Genomic DNA, 9,609 nt, shown 5'->3' with positions numbered 1-9,609 from the left:
ACATTGACAAAGGCTATGTGCGCGCAGTGTCGGCAGCAGAGGTTGAGGCAGATGGCGACGACCAGTGGTTCCTGCCGCACTTCGCCATTGTACGAGACGACAAGGCCACCACGAAAGTACGTGTCGTCTTTGATGCTGCTGCCAAGTATGACGGCACGTCGATCAATGAGTGTATGTACCCTGGACCCGCTCTGCAGAATGACCTAGTGAAAGTGCTTCTGCGGTTCTGCAAGGAGCCAGTAGCGCTCACGGCGGACATTACCGAGATGTTCCTGCAAGTCGTGCTGGCTGAGCAAGACCGCCGATATCATCGCTTTGTGTGGGACTCACGCGTATACGAGTTCCAGAGGTTGGTGTTCGGCATCAAGGCGTCTCCGTACCTGGCCTGCAAGGCGCTACAAGTGGTGTGCCGCGAGACAGCCGACAAGTATGACCCAGCCATGTTGCAGATCGTTGACCGAGACATGTATGTGGATGATCTGCTGCACTCTGCTGTCTCCGTACCGGAAGCCATCCGCACACAGCAGACAGTACAGGACATCCTTGAGCAGGGCAGCTTCCACCTCCGCAAGTGGCTCAGCAATAGCTCGGAGGTGATGGACGGCGTACCGGAAGCTGACCGCTCACCGCAGCTCGTAGCTAGCATCAATGATCATGATCACTGTGCGCTACCATCAGTCAAGACGCTAGGCGTGATGTGGTCGGCAGAGGATGATACCTTCGCCTTTGAGTTCAAGCCGCCCGCAACAGAGAAGCTGACCAAGCGAGCCGTGCTGAGTAAGATGGCATCTATATTCGACCCACGTGGACAACTAGCTCCCTTCACGATTCGCTCCCGTGTCATGTTCCAGGAGCTGTGCATCCTCGGCGTGGGCTGGGATGATCCACTGGACACTGAGCACACGCGGAGATGGACATCCTGGTTTAGCGAGCTGGGAGATCTGGCGCTGATCCGTGCGCCGCGCTGCTTCAAGTGTCCGGGTCGCGAGTCGTCTGTCGCTACATTGTCGCTGCACGTGTTCACGGATGCTTCAGATGCCGCCTACGCCGCTAACGTGTACGTCCGTGCTGAGTACCCAGACGGCAATGTGCGAGTGACGCTAGCACTCGCCAAGGCGCGTCCATGTCCCATTAAGAAGATGTCGATCCCGAAGCTGGAGCTGAAGGGTGCTGTGCTTGGTGTTTGCCTGGCCAAGACAGTGAATGACGCGCTAGATCTGCCGCAGGCTGATGCCACCTACTGGTCCGACTCGATGAACGTGCTTCACTGGGTGAGAGCACATTCCAGAAAGTTTAAAGTCGACGTGGGCAACCGGATAGCTGAAGTACAAGAGTATTCAGCTGGCAGCCAGTGGAACCACGTTCCTGGAAAGCTGAACCCAGCCGACAAGGGCACCAGAGGCTTGACAGCAGCCCAGCTAGCCAGTGATTCAGTATGGTGGAACGGCCCTGAGTTCCTCGTCCAGCAGCACACTGAGTGGCCGTCTCGTCAGATAACCGTGCCAAAAGAGTTGCCCGGAATGGTAAAGCGATCGCAGGTGATGGCGTTCGCTGTGCAGCAAGTGTCAGCGGAGGTGTTTCGTCTCCACCCCGACAACTACTCGTCATGGAAACGACTAGTAAGAGTGACGGCCTGGTGCTACCGTTTCATCAACCGGTGTCGTCGACGTCATGCTAGCATGAGAGGGGATCCGGAAGCAGCGAGTGCAGCAGTCGACTCTGTGGAGCTGAAGTCTGATGAGCTCCAGCGTGCCGAATGTCACTGGTATGCGATCGCACAAGCAGAGAGCTATCCCGCTTCGTATCGGCAGCTGACGTCAGGGAAGTCCCTTGCAGCGAATGACCCGCTGCTACGGCTGAATCCAGTGCTCGACAAGGATTACCCGTGTGTGCTACGCGTTGGAGGTCGTCTGAAGACTGCCAGCCACTTGCCTGAGCATACCCGGCATCCGATAATCTTGCCACAGCACCATCGGATTACTGAGCTGATAGTCGACGCCGAAGATCGCAAGTGTGATCACAGTGTTGGCCCAAACCACCTCTTGGCAAATCTGATGCTGCGGTTTTGGATCATCCGTGGCAAGGTTGTCACACGATCTCACCGTGCACACTGCGTGCTCTGCAAGAAGAAGTGGGCCACTGTGGCTTCGCAGCAGATAGCACCGCTCCCGCTATTCCGAACAGCTCCACCGTACCGGGCATTTTCAAGAGTGGGAGTTGACTATGCCGGTCCGTTCCGAACAAAACAAGGACGTGGCAAGACCCAGCTCAAGAGGTACCTCTGTGTCTTCTCTTGTTTGCAATCTCGAGCCTGTCATTTCGAGATGGCGTATGGCCTGGACACCGAGTCGTTTCTGCTGGCATTCACCCGTTTCTGCAAGCGCAGAGGCGTGCCAGCTGAGGTCGTGTCAGACAACGGGACGAACTTCGTCGGTGCAGAGCGCGAGCTAAGAGAAGCCGTTCAAGCGCTAGGTTCTGATGAAGTGGCCGCAAGTATGGCCAGCCAAGGAGTTCACTGGCGCTTCAATCCGCCTCTCGCTCCGCACTTTGGCGGCGTATTCGAGTGTGTGGTCAAGGCAGCAAAGCGCGCAATGATGGCAACTCTGTCCCAGGCCAATCTCACTGATGAGGAACTTGTGACTGCCATGGTGAGTGCGGAAGGCCTGCTCAACTCGCGTCCGTTGACCGCTGTCCGGACTGACGTGGATGACGCCGCACCGCTAACACCGATGCACTTCCTAGCTGGACAGTGCGAGCTGACTCTGCCACTCGAAGAAGTCGCTGAGTTGCACCCACAGCGTCGTTGGCGGCTCCTCCAACAGCTCCTACGCGAGGTATGGCGGCGATGGCTTAGAGAAATAGTGCCTCGGCTGAATGTGCTTCAGCGATGGTCTCGACGCAGCCGCAACATCAAGCCCGGTGACATTGTCCTCTGCATGGACAAGACTACTCCAAGAGGACGTTGGCCGCTAGCCAAAGTGATGGAAGTGTTCCCCGGATCTGATGGATTGGTCCGTGTAGTGAACATCAGAATTGGCGCCAAGCAGTCCAAGCGGCCGATAACGCAGTTGGTGCCGTTGGAAGTTGAACCCATCGATGAAGGTACCGGTCAGTATGATGATCTCACGACTTCCGATTAGTCTGGAGTCGTTCGTGAGAGGGGAAATGTTGGAACGTTCTCCATTTGTTAGTGTTTGTCTTCGTTTAACATGTATATTACTCAGTATGTCGTAATTGGACACTGCTCGATTATTCTTACCTTGTGCGATTCACTATTTGTAACGTGGCTCCTCTGCTTCAGTTTTCGTTCTATCTCTCTGGCAGGGGCAACCACCACCCGTCTGGTGGGTGCCAGCATCCTCCGGCAGTTGCGCTGGGACTCTACGATACATTCTTGTTCTTCGATAATTAGAAATCTGCCTTTCTAGTTCTTCGCTGTTTGAATTATTATTTATTTGTGTTGTTTCTTGCGGCACTCGCTTTTGTGTAGATTTGACCTTTTTGCATGTCGGCCGCGTGAGTACAGATGACATCATGCATTATTTTCTGTCACGTGTTTTGCTTTGAGCGTGTCGTTCAAGATGTTTGAACTGCGCCCGCTGGCCGATTTTCTTTGCTTGCTGTTTTCTTTGCCAGTCAAGCGTGGGGACGCTACGGTGTCGTCCTTCTTGGCTGTGTGTCCGGTACGGGGCCGGGTACGTGCGTCCCCAGCTCTCCGTTCTTTGTTCTTTTTTGGGTTAGATTCTTCAATGGTGTTTTGAGAACATGTTTGGTAATACAGTCTTCTAAATAGTTCGATGCTTCCAATGGTTGTGTCTGATGCAAGTGTGGGTTTGCGAGGGAACCGGTGAACCAGTATGTATACATTGGTACGATGTGCTGGGTGAAAATCTAGGCTGTTCGTTCTTCGCCGCTCCATTCTTCGGCGCCCGTCACTACTGTACTGGATGATCGTTTTTGAATGTTGCAGTCTCCATGAAACACACTGATCGCTAAATGTAATCCTGAACGATTTCCTTTGGCGTTAGGCACCGGATATTTTCCGTAGTCTGACCAAGCCCTAACATACAGTACTTTCACGGCCTTCGCCATCCATTCAGTAGCGAAATCACTTCATTTAAGTTCATATGGCCCAGATATCGTACCACAGGGGATACCGACATAAGGCCACACATACAGGAAATAAAATTAAAATAAATTATGGCAGTGCACCCCATGGGCCCAGTACAGTGCGTATCTTACCCGTGACTCCACGATCCCGCACCGGAGATGGGCAAATCGCCGACCGAGTACCATGCACAAACGATGAATCCGGTCGGCAAGGGCAGTGTCGACGGTCGAGTCCACTCACTCCCGACGGGAACGGTGGCGGCAATGGACTTGTTGTTCACCTCAGCTTCTTTCGGCCGGTATAATAATAATTATTATTCCCTCGGCAATCTACAGTCAATACCGAGTACATGTAGTAGAATTGTAGTACTGTAGAACCACTGACCGCTAAACACTACAACTGGGTGCACGGAATCCTAACGGCTTTGTCTAGCTTGCTGTTTGGGGACGCTACAAAGTCCAGAAATCCTGGAAAAGCTATCGCTTCGCACTGACTAGTCGACTGCATGTAGCTAGCTGGTGAGATAACTCGACTTTGAACTGCACGCATGCGCAGCGTTCTGTACGCGCTGAGCTGAGCGCATTATAATGAGGGCGCCGGCCCCGGTCAATCGACTGGATTTCCATGTCCGCTACAGACAGTACACATGGTACATGACCATGATGACTGACTGTACTAGTACTAGTGCCACTAGTGGCATGATGTCTTGAAGTAACCATGGTAACATGGTAACCTGATGTCGTGATCATGGTGATGACTCTGAGTCTGACTCACTACTAAGTACTATATTATGTACTGTAGTAGTAGTAATACTGTCGTGGACATGGAAATCATTCTGGACGCACGACACACGTCGCACCCGGCCCAGTGCGCAAACTGCAAAGCCAAAGAGCATGCATGCACGAGCAGTCACGCACACTGTGGCATACAATGATACATTAGAGAGGTTTTGCAGAGCGAACGTTCGCAATGATTTTCGCGTTCCGGGTTGCGAAAACTATTGCGAACGTTCGCGCGAAATTTGTGTTTTGCATGTTTTTCGCTCCCAGGAATTTTCGCGTGCACTCGCTTGTTTGAGAAGTGGTCTTCATCCGATTATTTTGTTGTTGCGAGTGACGGCACCCTGAGACATGGCCTGAGACGAGAGCTCTTTGACTACCTTGTCCATGTCCGGAGACTCACAGACAAACGGGTTGGCTTGTGCCGTAATCTGGCGCATCAACACCTGAAATTCAAAAAGGCATCGCGCGTTGATGTAACCGACTCTGAGCAGTGAGAAGACGAGCAGGCAGGAGATCGGGGATGGTTCCGGAGATGAAGCAACACGGGCTGCAACAAGTATAGGAAAGCTAGCACCCGCCGCCAAGCCATGAGTAGAGATCAAGCACAAACATGAGGATTGAGGGTGGCTCACCGCGCACGAACAGTCTACAAAGAGCGAACATTACTGCGAACGTTTGCATGTTTCTCGCTCCAAGAAAATTTCGTGTGCACTCGCTTGTTTTTGAGAAGTGTTCTCCATCCGATTATTTGTTTGTTGCGAGTGGCGGCACGCGCACCAGGTACCCTGAGTCACGGCCTGAGACGAGAGCTCTTTGACTACGTTGTCCATGGCCGGAGACCCACAGACAAACGGGCCGGGTTGGCTTGTGCCGTAACCTTGCGCATCAACACTTGAGATTCAAAAAGGCATCGTTGATGTAACCGATTCTGAGCAGTGAGAAGACGAGCAAGCAGGAGATCGGAGATGGTTCTGGAGATGAAACAACACGGGCTGCCAAAAGTATCGGAAAGCTAGCACTCGCGGACCAAGCCAAGAGTAGAGATCCAGCACAAACATGAAGATTGAGGGTCGCTCACCGTGCACCAGGCTGACCAGCGGTCCACAAAGAGCGAAAATTACTGCGAAAGTTTGTTTCGCGTTTCCTGCAACTTTCGCGTTCAAAACTGCGAACGTTCGCATCGCACGAAGTTTCGCTTTTCGTGACGTCAAACGAAAATTCGCGCGAACGTTCGCTCTGCAAAACCTCTCTATTAATATTATAAGTACCGTAGTATGAGTACATGTATGAGTATGAGTCTGACCAAGGCAAGAGTCCATGACCATCGATGACTCTTGCTAGTCTGACTCACTACTGTCGTGGACATGGAAATCTGGTCGCACGACGCACGTCGGACCCAGTGCGCAAAGAGCATGCATGCACGCGAAGTCTAGTCACGCACACCATACTGTGGGTGTGGCATACAGAAAACAGGGTACAGTATCAAGACTAGTAAGTAGTATCCCGATCCACTAGGCACTACTACTAGTACTAGTACTGGCACTAGTACTAGGACACTTGGCATATTATAGCCGATAGGGCTTTGATTTTAATACAGTCGTCCCTCTCTAATCCGGCACTTTATAATCCAGCACCCTCGATAAACCAGCACAATTTTCAGTAGCCAAATGTCCTCTTCATGCACATTGCAGCAGTAAATCAGATTTGTTAATCCAGCATCCTCCCTAATCCAGCAGATTTTCGTGGCACAAAATATATTAATGGTGCCGGATTATAGAGGGACCACTGTAATATGAACAGGTCGCATATTTAAACAATCGACGAGGAGACAAAAGTCGTAAAATGGCAATAAATAAGATAAATTGTGCACTCATAACAACAGCAAAAATGAAGAAAGTCAAGTTCCATAACAGGTCGCATATTGCCCGCATAAAAAAAATGATACGGGGGTCATGCATCTGTCAATGATCGTTAACCAGAGTTGCTTGTTGGTGGTGAGGTTGAGGCAAACAGGGTTATAGTAATACTAAAAGTAATAACATAGGATGGCTTCACTGCTGAGACTTTCAGTGTGTGCTGCTTGTCTTGGTTCAACCGTTGCATACACAATTACACATGCTGTCGAAATCGAAAAACATACAGTGTACTCAGTACTAGTAGTTCCTTTATAGTCTTTTTTCATTGCTATAAAAAAATAGTATAAAATTAATTAATCCTTTGCTCTCCATCCCACTAGTAAGTGCCGCTATACATGTAAGAACAAAGAAGGCATGCTACAAGTACAAGGGAAATGATAGATATGAACATGCAGTGAATGACTCGATCGTAGACCAATGTAGACTGGCAACGACACACGTGCTGTCTATCAATGACTTATGTACATGATTGTAGATCTATTGGTACGCGTGGGCAATCAAGTACAGTCAACTTCGCTAATAACGACTGCGGATATAACGACAATTCGCGAATAACGACAGAATTTCCATGCCCAGAGCAAAGTCCCATCCCACTGTAATACATATAATGAGACTTCGAGTCAGTAAAACCTGTGACTACCGACCACCCCTTGGTGCCAGCAAAAGCGGTCTTTAGTAGCAGGTGGTCTTTAGTTAGAGGTTTGCACCGCGTGACCATATGTGGCTCCCATTAATTATATGATAATATTATGTATGTCAAAATGCAGCTACATGTTATACTAATCCCAGGACTTGCGCAATGTCATTCTTATTTCAGGTCAAACAACACTTGGAGAGAAAGACGGAGAGATGGAGAGAGAGAGAGAGAGAGAAGATTATTTTTTTGCAGACTTCAAATTCAGCTGCTACTTCTGAAGCCATGAGTCAAACGTTCCCCGGGGAAGTTTCGTTTTGAGCTGGGCTTCAAATTTGTTCATGCGATCAATCGTACCGACTGTCCTTGTTGTGACTTCTCGATTGCTTGAACGCGATCCTTCAGCATCAGGACCTTGTGGTGCTGCTTTGTTTCTGGATTCCTTGATGCCATCGTCGATCCGTCTGTATGACTGGGGTGACAGAGCCGCCCAGTCTTCGTTTCTCCTCCGAGTAGTAACATCGATCAGAGAGCGCTTTCGATGCGCTCTCCAAGACGTTTCCTATCATGTTTTTTCTTGACAGCGCTTGAAATTTTGACAGGTGTAGTGCAGTCCACACCGACTCCACAGCCAAAATTACCTGCGTTCATTTGTTCAGCTGTAGTATCGAAAGATTCCTTTCAGGACCATGGAAAATCAGTAAAATTTCAAGAAGGAGCTTCGAGCAACATTTGATTTCCTACATCGCGGTCACTAGTTACGGGTCAAAAATTGTCCTTGGGACAGGAAAAGGCGGTCGCTGGTCGCGTTCAGCAGGTAGTCGCTAGTCACAGTGCATTTTGAATGTGAGACCTTCCGTGCCTGGCGAAGTGGTCTGTAGTACCAGGCTGGTCGCTAGTCACGGTGCCAGTCTTTAGTTACAGGTTTTACTGTACACGATGGTACGCGTGGGCAATCAAGTACAGTCAACTTCGCTAATAACGACTGCGGATATAACGACAATTCGTGAATAACGACAGAATTTCCATGCCCAGAGCAAAGTCCCATCCCACTGTATAGTACAGTCAACTTCGCTAATAACGACTTCGGATATAACGACAATTCGCGAATAACGACAGAATTTCCATGCCCAGAGCAAAGTCCCATCCCACTGTAATACGTATCTAATAATAATATTGACTGAGTACGAGGTCAATATAGGAAATAAAAGCCGAGTAAAAGACCGAGGCGAAGCCGAGGTCTTTTACGAGGTTTTTATTTCCTATACTGACCAAGTACGAAGTCAATATTAGATTTATCACGACAAACAGTCCGTATTTCAAATTCCAGAACGACAACCTCATGAATCCCGGTTTTATGATTGCACAACCGTTGCACCACGGCCTACTCATGCAGTGACAATGCTGCACTAGGCACCGTTCAACTGCGCAACCCCTAAGCAGTCAAATATAAGCAGTCAATATAGCCCTACGGAGTGAAATATGCAGGAATATTTGACTGCTTAGGTATGGCAAAAATCTATGTGAGTCAATACTAAGGGAGTGATAAATACATGTATAATGAGACTTCGAGTATAACGACACTTCGCGAATAAGGACACCTTTTTGATGCCCCGCCGAGTGTCGTTATAAGCGAAGTTGACTGTAGTTGTAATTTATGCACAACAATCCGCCCTAGGCTATGTCATGAGCGATGGCTGATATTGTTGTGATTGAATTGACAGTCGGTCAGTTCGCCTGCTCCGCACCTGTCTCCTCTCGACCAGACAAATCTCTCGGCCAGCAGTTCGGAAAGAGTTGATGAGCCTAGGGTCTGTCCGGCCGGTGGACCGCTCACCGAACCAACTTGCAAACGAGAGACTCCCACACACCGGCGAGAGCACAGCATGGCGATTGCAGTGAAAACTTCAGACGAACATGTGTGTAATTGCTGCTCAGCACATCATTACACCATCTTTACACAATCTACGCCTTCACGGCAGACTCAGAGTCTCTTCGACAGGCGATACTTGACCTGTGCGTGCTGACTGCTGTGCTGGTATGCTTAGCCTTTGCGGGCTTTTATTTTGGCCTTGCTCTTTGTCGACCTGGGCTGGAGAGACTGGAGTGCAGTGGAGACTGGAGTGCAGTGCTAGTGCCTTGCTTGAGACTCGTGTCACTCTCATT

Source organism: Sycon ciliatum, chromosome 6, assembly GCF_964019385.1.
Source record: "Sycon ciliatum chromosome 6, ocSycCili1.1, whole genome shotgun sequence".
Lineage (NCBI taxonomy): Eukaryota > Metazoa > Porifera > Calcarea > Leucosolenida > Sycettidae > Sycon > Sycon ciliatum.
This window is presented reverse-complemented; position numbering follows the sequence as displayed.